The following is a 15,636-nucleotide window of genomic DNA, read 5'->3' as shown; positions in this document are numbered from 1 at the left end:
TCAAAAGACTCAAATATAAATAACAAAAATAAAAGAAAATCAATGACTAAAATAAATAAAAAACTAAAAAAATAATAATTATAAGAATAAAATACTTATTATTAAAAATAAGTTTAAGAGTAATTCTAAAATGAAGTAATTTAAAAACATGCATATAATTGAAAATAACTTTAAAGTCAAATGAATCTGAAAATAGGTAACCATGTAAAGGAGTGGCTATAAATTTCAGGAAAACAAAGGCAGTTGTCCCTTCTAAGTTGTACAAGCTGCTTGCTACAGTAAAGAACAGAACTAAAATAGAGAAGGACGGTTGCAGTAGAAGTAGCAAGAAAGCAGAACCCTTACAAACAAGGGGTAGGGGAACACAGCTAGAAAATCTCCAGAAGCAAGCTGCCATGGTTTTGAGCATTTCACAGCAACAATAGGAGAAAGAGCTTTGTGATGCTGGAAAGTCTTTTTAAGTCATACTGCTTTCTATATATCCAAGAAAACAAATTTAGTGACAGTGTTGAATCCCATACAATCCCATGGACTGTAGGAGAAAAGGGAAATAACTTCAGAATAATGCCACTACAGAAAACGAAAACATTTTTTTGTTGACATACTTCATCAGCTGTAATGTGTTTTTTTTTAAATGAAGTAAAAGGCATTAAGAAAATGATACAAATATTAAATGATATCATAAATTAGACTTAGAAAACTCAGTAATGAAAGGACAGACCTCAGGGAAGAAGAAGAAGCATATTGAAAAATCACATCATAAATGAAATGTAAAGTAGTAAGAGCAAGGTGGCAGACACTGCTGTATGAGAAATAGAAGACAAGAAAAGGAAAATGCTAAAAAATAAACTAAGCAAGAGATTACAAGATTTGAGGGAAAACATCAAAATGTGAGGATAAGCAGAGAAGATAAATAACTGGAGTGCTTACAAGAAAACCAAAGCAAAAACACAAAAATGTTAAAAGTTATAATTGAGAAATTTTCCTGGAAATAAAGAAATGCTTTTCAAACTGTATATTAACAGAGCATACTGGGCACTGATTCAGAACAACAAATGGCAAGACATAGTCTAGCAAAATAATTGGAAAGAAAAATTAAATTCAAATTAAAATGTAAAAATGAAAATTTAAAGAAAATGGAGATCCTAGGGTATCTAGAAAAAAGAGCAAATGACAAAGGAAAGGAAATTAGAATTTCATCAACATTTCTGAGTGCCATATTTTGTGTCAGAAGAAAATTAAGTAATGTAGTTAAAGACACTGAGGGAAGAAACTGTGAGCCACAGATATTTATAGCTAGAAAAACTGATTTATGTAGATTAAAAATCTTGGCATTCAAGTCATCATGCAAGACCTCAGGTAATATTGTTCTCATGACACCTTGAAGAGGAACGACCAAACTTAGGATAATGAAATGCCTACAAAGAATGTAAGGACAGATGGTAAGCACCAAATCTATGATGACTTTGCATGACTAAGAGTATAAGAGAGGGAGAATGATCTTAGTGGCAATCATTAGGGTAATTGCCTCATAATAATTTAACTTTCGGGATCCCTGGGTGGCGCAGCAGTTTGGCGCCTGCCTTTGGCCCAGGGCCCGATCCTGGAGACCCGGGATCGAATCCCATATCAGGCTCCCGGTGCATGGAGCCTGCTTCTCCCTCCGCCTGTGTCTCTGCCTCTCTCTCTCTCTCTGTGACTATCATAAATAAATAAAAATTTAAAAAATAATAATAATAATAATAATTTAACTTTCTTGGTTTGGGATGCTTTTTATTTTATGTATACATATTTTTAAAACAGCTGGTAGTAAATATTATTTGCTTATAAGTAAATAAAAATTAAAACAGCTTAATATATACACTATGTGTTAATTGATGTTAAATTTTTAAAAATATAAAAGTAATATAAAACAGTTTAAAACTAATATAAAAAATATAAAAGAGTATTCACCAAAACTAATTCTAAGTCCACACAATTCAGGAACTAAATAACTGGCAATACATAAGCTGACTTGGGAGAGAGGAGTGTTCAAGGAGTCAAGGGGTGGCTGATGGAAGCCCCCCCAGCAGTGGGCAAGCTCCAGCCCCTCTGAGGCCCAGGCTGAGGACTCTGGTCACCAGTGCCAGAATCTATAGCATAAACAGGAATCCACAAGGGTCACAGAGATGGATAGAAGAGGGTCTCACCAGTGGATATATGATGTGTTTTAAGCCCTGGGAACATAACCTTGACCCCTAAAATCCCCAGAGGTCAGATGCACAATGGAGGACTGTTGGCTGCTCTGTGCACAGAGCCATTTAACCTACGTGATGGGCAGAGCAGTTTTCAAGGGTCAGATCCCCTGGGCAGTGAAATAATGCAAAGGAAAGGGGAAGGTTATAGATCTCCAGGGATGAAATTCTGAGTCCCACAGACCTGGGCCAGTTAAGTAGCCGGTTGTCTCAGGTCTCTCTGGAACTAGAATGGAAAGGTTGACCTTTTCTTCCCCACCTCCTCCACTCAAGACAGTCCCATTATGAGATCTGCACTTCGAAAGTTGGCAGCTTCCTGGAGTGCTTCCCTTTGCCCTAATAAGGATTTTTCTTTCTAGCACAACCATCAGACTTTGCCTGTGCCTTTTGATTTAAAAAAAAAATTCTTATGCAGTGCTAATAAAAACATACAAAAGCATAAAAGTTTGTGAACTTATTTGCTTTCTCTGCTTCAACTCACCTGTTCCACATGCACATTTCCTCTACTTTATCATGTCCTTTACTTCCTCAATCCCTTCTCTTGAGTCCATGACAAGAGAATCTCTGGAACCAGACTCCTGCTGGAACAGAACTGACAACTGGAAGAAAGAAAAACAATCATGCATGTCCAAGGCAGGAAATTTCCTGTGTAGGGAGTGCCCAGGGAACAGGCAGCACTATTGTGGCCACTCCAGCAGGGTGGGCCCAGGTCTTCTGACTCCCAGCCCCACTACCTTGGCATTCAGGGTTGCTCAACACATCAGGGCACAGCTTAGCATTCAGAAACCAGGGCAGTGCTAAGAAAGTGGGCAGGGGTTAGGGGTTGCAGGCAGATTTTATAGGCACAGAAGATCCAATGACTTCAACTGACTAGATGAGCCCAGGTCCTTCAGGTTGAAAATCTTGAAAGAGGGAATGGGGAAGGACTACAAAGAAGAGCTTATGACTAAAAGAGAGAATTCAAAAGAGACAGAAAGAAGTAAATCACATGCCAGTTGCTACTCTCTGTTTCTGAAACTTTGGATTGGATGAAGTACAAGGCCAGTGACCCTATGCTGGACTCAAAGCAGCTGCCCAAGATAGCCTCTGTGAAGGTGGATATATTCTCTCTGCACTGTCCAACATGGTAGCTGCTGGCACAGAGAATTGATGGATACTTGAAATAGGGCTCATTGAAATATAAGCAGGCTCATCTGGCTAGTGGCTACCATGCTGAATAGTGCAGCTCTAGAGTTCCAGTGATGAAGAAGATCCCCTGGTTTTCCTTGTAGAGTGGTTCACTGGCTTAGGCACATACACAGGTGCCCTGGGAACACTGAAAGAGTTAGATCAATATTCAGGTCCTGGAACAGTTCCCAGCAGAGGGTCCACTTGAAAACAGAGGTGAAGAGCATGGTCTTACAGAGACTGTACTAGACACAATCAAAGCAGAAAAACCCTCCACCGACTTCAGAAGCCCACCCTTGATGAGAGTATGGGCAGACACCTGCTTCATCTGGAACCCAACAGGCCTGAACAAGTTGAGAAGGGATTCTTTTCACACCTGAACCGGATCGCAGTCCAGGAGTGTATTCACCTGACTTTGTCCAGGGCTGAGCACTAGTGATGAGATTGGCATGGTTTCTGGCCTTGTAGGACTTGCTCATAGCCAGGGTTCCTGTCCCTGTGAGTGGGATGACACACAAAGGGAGAGTCTGGGCCTGAGAATTCCAAAGCCCTTTTAGAGAAACTCCAACAGATGCGCTGCAGGCCATAAAGGGAGCAGCAAGAACCACCTGAGCCCTAGGATGTGCTCCCATCTCTGCTGGGCTTACCCTGCACTGAAGTCAGTGCCCTCTCCACTTCCACTGTACTAGAACATGCTATAAGCACCTGCCCTAGCCCTTTAAACTGCCCTTCAGTGTAAATGTTTCTGGGCCAATCTTTGTAGACCTGACTTCACTTGACCTCTCACCAACTTCTGTCAGTGAGGCTGCTAAAGTCAGGAAAGTCCCATGTCACACAGGTAGTTGGAGAAGACAAGAGAACAGAAGGAAGCTCTACAGAAGTCTTGTGGGGAGACCTCCATATGGTGCTCATGACAGCCACAGAAACATATCTTGCCTCATCCCTACTCAGAGGAGCACAAATATTGGTGAACAGATGGTCCACCAGTGATAGCTGGGCTCAGAAGATGGTGCTCTCCTGATTCTTCTGATCTTGAAATGCTGGACCCTTCATCTATCTCATGGTCTGATGTGCCTAGTCGTCTTCCTTCTGCCCTCAGAAATCTTTTTCCTCATAGGCCCAGCCCTAGGCACTGAGTGGGGCACTCACCCACGGAGCCCACCATGTAGCTGTCTCTTAATCCTGAGGTCCTCCCTGTTGATGTCTTGGAAACTATACTGTGGAAATTATGGATTTCTAGGACTTTCTGAGGTGTCATTTTTAATTAAAGCAGTCTCAGCTTTTTATTTTGTGGGAAAAAAATATTGGCACTGATGGGGCGAACAAAGTCCATTCAAATGTAACATATTTCATACATATACATGATCTAAAAGGAAAGTTCAAACCATAATTTGTCTCATTTTATATTTATATTTATTCAAAATGACAACCTAGGTTTGTTTCTTTCCAAAGGTCCACATAAGACAGCAAGAGCCTATTTTAACTGGTCATTTCAACAGGAACCTAGGTGGTTCCTTCCCTCTCTCCCATTGCTAAGCTTTTCTTCCTCCACTTCGTAATACATGGCCTATTCTTTTACCCTCTTGGGAAGGAAGCCAGGTGCCCATTTAATGCTCTGCCCCTGAAGAAGATCTTTTGCTTCTTTTTAATATTATAGTGTCTTTTGCTTATCACACAGAAACCATGGGTGGCACAAGTGAGGAAGACAGATTTTCCACAAGGGAATGGCATTTTCATTTTTGGCAACATTATCTGAAGTGAAATATTAGATCCCAATGGGTGAAATTTGGAGTGAAGTTCCCCTAGCTCCGTCTGAAGTCTCCTCCTTTCTCAGATTCCCACCAGAGCTGTCCCAAGACCTGACTGCAACAGGAAGGAGCCCTGCTCCAGAACTCCAAACTTTTAGGATTGTGGGAGGATTAACTCTGAAACTGCCTGTAATCGAAAGAGTTTGGGAGTGAGGAAAGGGAAAGGAGTGAAGTGCCAATGAGAAAAACACCCATTTGATGCTAAAAGTACTTGAATGGGCAAGGACTGGGTTACTGATGCCTTGGGCCTGGCAGGCACTCCACACAGGAAGTCCAAGAGCAAGGACTAAAGTCACAGTTGATGCCAAACTCATAGCAGAAATTTATAATCCCTTCCAGGGAGTAGAGATGTAAGAGAAAGTGCATGGGCTCCGGAATCAAGCACCACAACTTCAGTGCCCGGTTTCTCATATGCTGGCCGTGTGCCTGCTGAGTCCTCAAGCCTCCGTTCCCTCACGTCACACACAGAGACGGTTAGGGTGGCTTTTCCTTTATCAGGATTAATCAAATGCCATGAGGGAAATGTAGAAGCCAAGGTGAGGTTTATTATCAGATGAAGTTTTTATTGACTCAGTAACAGAGATTCTGAAATAATGGTTTTCATGCATTTTCTTTAGTGGTGATGACATGCCCCCCCACCCCTAGGTTCATTGAAGTATCCCTCGGTATATAATTAACTCCAGAGTCCCAAGCAGCACCAGGCTTCCCTAAAGACAATGCCTGGGGTCCAAGTGGATGCTCATTCCTAACCAGCCTTGTCTTGACCTTTGTGCCATACCTGTAGGACTGGCCTTTGTGGAAGTTCAGCCAACACAAGAGCATATGTAGGAGCTTTCACAGTGATGACCCAATGCCAATGCTTAAGCAGTTCTTCAGTCCATTATAGTTCTAGTGTACGAATAGCTCTTCCCTGGTGTCTTAAAATGCAGCTCTATTATTATTTAGGTATGGCAAGGCCATTGAAAAGATAGTTTGTTGTACTCACAAGTCTCCAGAGGACAGGGCACACCATGCCTATGTGGGAAAACACAGGGTCAGTTAGGAGGCAGAGGAGGCAATGGAAAAATGTCCCAGAAAACTGGACCAGGACAGCCTCTAAACCCAAGAGTCTCCTGAAATTATTCAAACTAGCCAATCCTAACCCTTCTTACCTTGCCTTGGTCATTCCTTTCCTTGCAAACCACATTTAAGACTTCTGCCTACACTTTTCCCTTGCTCCATCTGTCTTCTGAATGACCTTGGTGCTTCCCTGTGTGGCTCTGTGTGGTGTTTCATGCCTCCTATTTCTAGGGATCTGCAAACATAAACTTCTTTGTTTGTGACAGTCCTGTGTGTCTGTCTGTATGTCTTACCATGCTGAAGTAAAACAAATCCCAACCACACTTTAAAACAGCAAAGAAATCACTCATGTCAACAAGCAAGTGAAGCTCTCATGTAGTACCAAAGTTCAAAGAGGCTTCAGTTAATTAACATCATTTGTATGAGCATTAGAAATAGTTACACAGTAGATCACAATCAGATATAATGACAATAAATTTATTGGAGAAAGAGTGAACTAGGATGCAGCACCATTTGTCAAATTATGGTTGAATCACAACCATATGTTGCATACAGATGCAAAATTTGGTAAAAAAACTCAATAAAAGCTAATTGGCTACATGGAACTTACAAGAGAATATTATATGTATTATTATTTTTATGTATAAATTCTGAGCTATCTATATTTTATATATAACAAACTCTTATCTATCTTACTTATGATAAACTGATAGATATGTTCATTTATAATATATAACAGATTTGTAAATATATAAAATAATTATTATAAAGAGCAATATATGTATATATTTGTAGATAGATTTCTTTCTGGAGGGCAGGTTATTGAACATTTACCTGCATGCCAGTATATAAATACCAGTGGAAGTGCTGCAGACGTTTCCAAGCATACTCTCATTCAGCTTGGCAATATAAGCTGCTGGGACTCAGCCATCTCTGTGGCTACAAACTTTCATAATCTAGTTGGGATCCAGTTGCTGGTCAGAAGATCAGTGGAGTGCCCCGCAGTTCTAAGTGGAGCAGATACTGCTCCTTGTTTTCCTTTCCAATAGTAGACAGCCCAGGTGAAATGACAAAAGTCTGTGTATATAAAGCTTATAGAATTTAATTTTAAATATTCAAAGGTAAATTTAATAAAAAGGCCAGTCACAGGACCAATAAATATATTGCCTGTGTGATATAAAGCTACTTGTGCCAGAGTGACTTTTGCAGGCCTCAAAAATTGGAAATACACTCAGAGCTGCCTTTATATGCTCCCAGCCAAGAAATCAGTTGATTCCAGGCTGGTGTGAGGGATTATGATGTGGCTGAAAGGCACAAGAGGGCTCAGCCTGGCAGGCATTCACTTTGGCTCTGAAGTAAACTCTAATGCAGAAATGGGTTAAAAGCTCTGAAAGGTCAGGAAATTGAAACTGTATGACTGGTATAAATCCTTGTGGCTTTCCCTGTTCCTTTTCTCAATATCCTCAAGTGGCTCCCTCAGCAAGAGTCCACATGGCCTTGTGGTAACAGATCCTACCTTTCTAGGATATGCCAGGGTAGACTGAGTTAGAAGGAAGGCTGGCAAGGAAAGAATATCTTCTATAAAGAATCCAGCGTGGTGAGAGCTTGTTATTGCTTTTTCCAAAAGGAGGTCTCCTCATGGGCTGTAGGGTGAGCAAAACCAGGAGTGTGAAAAGGCTCATCCCTGGGGTGGGGCAGCTCTGAGATACTGGTCTAGGAAGGCCATCTCTATGCGCCTTCTCAATGCAGCCTACAGATAAGACATGGGACACATTTATGTGAAGTTTCCAACCATGAGCCCAGGATCCTCTTTTGTGTCCTGGGAAGTGTCTGTTTTTTAATGATCTCTCTGGATACCTGGAGAGCTATTTACAAGGAAAATACCTTTTATCCTCAAATTCTCAACTACAAAAGTTGCACTACAAAAGTTGCACTGTAAAAGTTGGTGGCTTATTTTTCACAATTACTGGATGATAATTTATGTTCTTTTCAGAGTTAGGTAGGTAGAGGTTTCTTAGGGAGGGAGGGAGGGAAGGAGGGAAGGAGACAAAATGGTTAATTTGGTTTATTTATTTATTTATTTTAAACTTTTTATTTATTTAATCATGAGAGCTGCAAAGAGAGAGGCAGAGACATAGGCAGAGAAAGAAGCAGTCTCCCTGAAAGGAGTCTAATGTGGGACTCAATCCTGGATCCCAGGAACCAGCCCTGAGCTGGAGGCAGACACTCAACTGCTGAGTCACTCAGGCATCCCTGGTTTTCTTATTTATAATCAGGAATTATTCTATTAGTAGGATCCAATTTTCTACTTAAAATGCAAATGAGTATTTATATCTTACATATTCATACCAATAATGAATATGAATACATTTTGCTTTTCCTTTTTACCACAATTAGACTCTCTTTCAAATGTGGGACAGTCCTCTCAGTTCAATTTCCTAAATGGTGCCATTGAAAATAAGACAATGTGTCTTTTTGTCTGCCTATGTTTTTCAGCATACTTCCTATTGGTATAAAAGGGTAAAAAATATAAAAAGCATTTTATAAATATTCTACACATAGTATAAACATATTCATCAAGTTCTGAGGATAAGTTTTCAAAGTTCATCACTTGTTTCTGTAATAACTGAGGTGCAATAGAAGATACTGCTCAGAATATACTTGAAACTATTTAAACACAACTTTGCTATCAAAAATCACAATTGCATAGAAATATTTATTTCTCATAACTTTATTTTTTAAACTAATTCTTTTTTTAAGATTTTATTTATTTATTTGAGAGAGAGAGAGTATTAGTGGAGGCAGGGAGGGGCAGAAGGAGAGGGAGGAGCTGACTCCCTGCTGAGCAGAGAACCCCATGCATTGGGGGGCTCAGTCCCAGAACCCCGGAATCAGACCTGGGCCAACGGGAGATGCTTAGCTGACAGCCACCCAGGCACCTCTGTCTCAAAACTTCAGTATTTACTTTTTCGTGAACCATAGTGCAAATCAACCTTTTTACTGACCTGAAACTGACATTTTCCCAAAGAAGACGTACAAATGATCCACAGGTATATGAATATGGACTCAATGTCACTAATCATGAGGGAAATGTAAATCAAAACCACAATGACATATCCAACCTGTTAGGATGGCTATTATGCCAAAGACAAGAGATAGATAACAAGTATTCATGAGGATTTGAAGAAAGGGGAATACTTGTATACTGTTGATACAACCATCATGGAAAACACTAGGGAAGTTCCTCAAAAAATTAAAAATGAAACTACCTGGGATGCCTGGGTGGCTCAGTGGATGAGTGCCTGCCTTCAGCTCAAGGTGTGATCCTGGAGTCCCAGGGTGGAGTCCCATATTGGGTTCTCCTCAGGGAGCCTGTCTCTTCCTCTGCTTGTGTCTCTGCCTCTCTCTGTGTGTCTCTCATGAATAAATAAATAAAAACATTTTAAAAAATTAAACTACCTTATGAGCTAGGAATTCTACTTCTGAGTATACATGTGAAGGAAATAAAAACAGTGTCTTGAAGAGATACCAGCAATCCCTTGATCATTGTAACATTATCCACAATGGACAGGATGTGGAAACAACCTATGTATCTGTCAATAAATGAATGGATATATATATATATATATATATATATATATATATATGAATATGTATGGATATATATGAATATGTATTAATATATATTCTCAGATATATTTATATATCTCACATGCACATATATAAGTACACATATATACAGCAGAATATTATTCAGTGTTAAAATTAAGGAAATGCTGCCATCTTGGACCCTATGGATGAACCTAGAGGATATTATGCTAAGTGAAATAAACCAGGCACAGAATAGAAACTCTGTATAATTTCACTTATATGGTGAATCTAAATTAGTTGAACTTAAAGAAAAGAGTAGAAATGTGGTTGTCAGCCAAGGGTGGTGGGCATATGAAATGGAAATATGTTAGTCAAAGGATCTAAACTTTCAGTTATGAGAAGTTCTGGGATCAAATGTACAGCATGGTGACCACAGTTACAAACACCTTATTGTGTACTTGAAATTTGCTAAGAGCTCTTACATGTTCTTATCTAGAAAAAAGATAACTATGTGGGATGATAGATGTGTTAACTAACTTGATACATCACATAGTATGCCTTAAATATAAACAGTTTATATTTTTAAAAAATAAAAAGATCCGAGATAGGAGGACAAATCAACATTTTACTGAACTCTACCATCTTTTTAACATTCATTTGAATATTGCGTTTAACTCATATTTTCATAGCCAATGGTTGAAAATGCCAATAAACTATACTATAAATTTTTGAATTAATTGTATTACATAGGCTTATGAAATAAAGTGGATTTAAAAAGCTGAAAAACTCAATGGAAATACCATCTATTTGAAGTGGGTGCTTTCAAAGTGAACCTTCTGGACATGCTTCTATGGTCTGGTTCCCAGTGTGCCCTTCCCCCATCCTGATGGACTTCTGTAATTACTGGGAAACTTTGTATTGTTTCACTTCTCTCCGGCATTTCCTGCTTGAAGGGCTGGGCCAAGGAGAACAGGTTATAGAGGACCTCAAAAGATTTTCTTAAATTGTTACATTTGAGTGTTTGTGTGTATGCTATGAATAGCACTAAAGTAGTTTAATTCAGCATGACTTCTCATTTCAGTGCTCACAACAAGAACTCTCCATTCACATAGAGGTGCTGTGTCAATTATCTAGGCAGAGTCAAAAGCATCCTTCATGCGGCATTTGACAGTTGAGCACTGTGGCAATCGTCTCAGAGCACTGTTCTGTCCACAAACATACTCCAGTACATCCAGCTTTATAAACATCATCACATGGGCACATGATGTAATAGGATGGCTTTTTCATTGAATTCAGCAATGAACATTTTATTTTTTTTAATTTTTGTATATTTTTTAATTGGAGTTTTATTTACCAACATATAGCATAACACTCACTGCTCATCCCATCAAGTACCCCCCTCAGTGCCCATCACCCAGTCACCCCATTCCTCCACTCACCTCCCTTTCCACTACCTCTTGTTCCTTATCCAGAGTTAGGTGTCTGTCATGTTCTGTCACCCTCACTGATATTTCCCACTCATTTTCTTTCCTTTCCCCTTTATTCCCTTTCACTATTTTTATATTCCATGAATGAATGAGACCATATAATGTTTGTCCTTCACCAATTGACTTACTTCACTCAGCATAATACTCTCCAGTTATATCCACGTTAAAGCAAATGGTGGGTATTTGTCATTTCTAATGCCTGAGTAATATTCCATTGTATACATAGACCACATCTTCTTTATCCATTCGTCTTTCAATGGACACTGAGGCTTCTCCCACAGTTTGGCTATTGTGGACATTGCTGCTAGAAACATCGGGGTGCAGGTGTCCCGGAGTTTCACTGCATCTGTATCTTTGGGGTAAATCCCCAACAGTGCAATTGCTGGGTCTAGGGCAGGTCTATTTTTAACTCTTTGAGGAACCTCCACACAGTTTTCCAGAGTGGCTGCACCAGTTCACATTCCCACCAACAGTGCAAGAGGGTTCCCTTTTCTCCGCATCCTCTCCAACATTTGTTGTTTCCTGCCTTGTTAATTTTCCCCATTCTCACTGGTGTGAGGTGGGATCTCATTGTGGTTTTGATTTGTATTTCGCTGATGGCCAGTGATGAGGAGCATTTTTTCACGTGCTGGTTGTCCATGTCTATATCTTCCTCTGTGAGATTCCTGTTCATGTTGTTTGCCAATTTCATGATTGGATTGTTTGTTTCTCTGCTGTTAAGTTTAATCAGTTCATTATATATATTGGATACTAGCCCTTTATCTGATAGGCCATTTGCAAATATTTTCTCCCATTCTGTAGGTTGTCTTTTAGTTTTGTTGACTGTTTCTTTTGCTGTGTGGAAGCTTTTTATCTTGATGAAGTCCCAAAAGTTCATTTTTGCTTTTGTTCCTCTTGCTTTCATAGATGTACCTTGCAAGAAGTTATTGTGACCAAGTACAAAAAGGGTGTTGCCTGTGTTCTCCTCTAGTATTTTGATGGATTCTGTCTCACATTTAGATCTTTCATCCATTTTGAGTTTATCTCTGTGTATAGTGTAAGAAAGTGGTCTAGTTTCATTCTTCTATACGTAGCTGTCCAATTTTCCCAGCACCATTTATTGAAGAGACTGTCCTTTTTCCAGTGGATACTCGTTCCTGCTTTGTCAAACATTAGCTGACCATAGAAATGAGGGCCCATTTCTGGGTTCTCTATCCTGTTCCATTGATCTCTGTGGCTGTTTTTTGGACAGTACCACATTGTCTTGATGACCACAGCTTTGGAGTACAACTTGAAATCTGGCATGGTGATGCCCCTGGCTGTGGTTTTCTTTTTCAATATTCCCCTGGCTATTCAGGGTCTTTTATGATTCCACAAGTATCTTAAGATGATTTGTTCCAACTCTATGAAGAAAGTCCATGGTATTTTGATAGGGATTGCATTAAATGTGTAAATTGCCCTGGGTAACATTGACATTTTCACAATATTTAATCTGCAAATCCATGAGCATGGAATATTTTTCCATCTTTTTGTGTCTTCCTCAATTTCTTTCAGAAGTCTTCTGTAGTTTTTAGGGTATAGGTCCATTAACTCTTTGGTTAGGTTTATTCCTAGGTATGTTACGCTTTTGGGTACAAATCTAAATGGGATTGACTCCTTAATTTCTCTTTCTTCAGTCTCATTGTTAGTGTATAGAAATGCCACTGATTTATGGGCATTGATTGATTTTTATTTCTCTTTGTTGCCTGATTGCTGAGGGTAGGACTTCTAGTACTATGTGGAATAGCAGTGGTGAGAGTGGACATCCCTGTCGTGTTCCTGATCTTAGGGGAAAGGCTTCCAGTGTTTCCCCACTGAGAATGATATTTACTGTGGGCTTTTCATACATGGCTTTTAGATACTGAAGAATGTTCCCTCTGTCCCTACACTCTGAAGAGTTGTGATCAGGAATGGATGCTGTATTTTGTCAAATGCTTTCTCTGCATCTATTGAGAGGATCATACCGTTCTTGGTTTTTCTCTTGCTGATATGATCAGTCACATTGATTGCTTTATGAGTGTTGAACCAGCCTTGCATCCCGGGGATAAATCCCACTTGGTCATGGTGAATAATCTTCTTAATATATTGTTGGATCCTAATGGCTAATGGTCATCTGTAGGCTTTGACGTAGCACAATGTTTCAGAGAAATTACTGACCAGAAGAGACATATCATACCTCTAGAAAGAAAAAGCATAGTGTATTTCAATTCCCAATGTGTACCTTCTATATTTTTTCCCTAAGTAAAAACAAGACTCTACTGATTTCAGTTGGGTATCTGAAATCTTGTTGAGTATCTTGTTGAGAATTTTGCATCTGTGTTCATCAGGGACATTGGTCTATAATCCTACTTTTTGGTGGGGTCTTTCAGTGGTTTGGGAATTAAGGTGATGCTGGCCTCAAAGAAAGAGTTTGGAAGTATTCCATCCCTTTCTATCTTTCAGAACAGCTTTAGTAGAATAGGTATGGTTTCTTTAAACATTTGATAGAATTCCCCTGGGAAGCCATCTGGCCCTGGACTTTTGTGTATTGGGAGGTTTTTGATGACTGCTTCAATTTCCTCCCTGGTTATTGGCCTGTTCAGGTTTCCTATTTCTTCCAGTTCCAGTTTTGGTAGTTTGTGGTTTTCCAGAAATGCATCCGTTTCTTCTAGATTGTGTAATTTATTCGTTTGTATTTCTTTGGCATTGGTGGTGATCTCTCCTTTCTCACTCATGATTTTATTAATTTGAGTCTTCTCTCTCTTCTTTTTAGTAAGGCTGGCTAATGGTTTATCTATCTTATTAATTCTTTCAAAGAACCAACTCCTGGTTTTGTTGATCTCTTCCACAGTTCTTCTGGTCTCGATTTCATTGAGTTCTGCTCGAATCTTTATTAACTCTCTTCTTCTGCTGGATGTAGGATCTATTTGCTGCTTTTTCTGTAGCTCCTTTAGGTGTAAGGTTAGCTTTTATATTTGAGTTCTTGACAGTTTTTGGATGGATGCTTTTATTGAGATGTGTTTCCCCCTCAGGACTGCTTTTGCTGTATCCCAAAGATTTTGAAGGGTTGTATCTTCATTCTCATTAGTCTCCATGAATCTTTTTAATTCTTCCTTAATTTCCTGGTTGAGCCTTTCATCTTGTAGCAGGATGGCCCTTAACCTCCACGTGTTTGAGGTCCTTCCAAACTTCTTGTTGTGATTTAGTTCTAATTTCAAGGCATTATAGTCTGAGAATATGCAGGGGACGATCCCAATCTTTTGGTATCGGTTCAGACCCGTTTTGTGACCCAGTATGTGGTCTATTCTGGAGAAAGTTCCATGTGCACTTGAGAAGAATGTGTATTCAGTTGAGTTTGGATGTAAAGTTCTGTAGATATCTGTGAAATCCATCTGGTCCAGTGTATCATTTAAAGCTCTCGTTTCTTTGGAGATGTTGTGTTTTGAAGACTTATCGAGTGTAGAAAGCGCTAGATTGAAGTCACCAAGTAAAAGTGTATCATTATCTACATATGTCTTACTTTTGGTTATTAATTGATTGATATCCTTGGCAGCTCCCACATTCGGGGCATATATATTGAGGATTGTTAAGTCCTCTTGTTGGATAGATCCTTTAAGTATGATATAGTGTCCCTCTTCATCTCTCACTACAGTCTTCGGGGTAAATTTTAGTTTATCTGCTATAAGGATGGCTACCCCTGCTTTCTTTTGAGGAACATTTGAATGGTAAATGGTTCTCCAACCTTTTATTTTCAGGCTGTAGGTGTCCTTCTGTCTTAGATGAGTCTCTTGTAGACAGCAAATAGATGGGTCCTGCTTTTTTATCCAGTCTGACACCTTGCACTTTTTGATGGGGTCATTAAGCCCATTCACGTTCAGAGTTACTATTGAAAAATATCAGTTTAGTGTCATCATGATATCTATTCAGTCCCTATTTTGTGGATTGTTCCACTGGACTTCTTCTTAAAGGGGAATTTTAAGAGTCCCCCTTAAAATTTCTTGCAGATCTGGTTTGGAGGTCACATATTCTTTCAGTTCCTGCCTGTCTTGGAAGCTCTTTATCTCTCCTTCCATTCTGAATGAGAGCCTTCCTGGATAAAGTATTCTTGGTTGCATGTTCTTCTCATTTAGGACCCTGAATATATCCTGCCAGCCCTTTCTGGCCTGCCAGGTCTCTGTGGAGAGGTCTGCTGTTACCCTAATACTCTTCCCCATAAAAGTTAGGGATTTCAAAAAAAAAAAAAAAGTTAGGGATTTTTGGTCTCTTGCTGCTTTAAGGATCTTCTCTTTATCT

The sequence above is a fragment of the Vulpes lagopus genome, chromosome 24 (assembly GCF_018345385.1).
Source record: "Vulpes lagopus strain Blue_001 chromosome 24, ASM1834538v1, whole genome shotgun sequence".
NCBI lineage: Eukaryota > Metazoa > Chordata > Mammalia > Carnivora > Canidae > Vulpes > Vulpes lagopus.
This window is presented reverse-complemented; position numbering follows the sequence as displayed.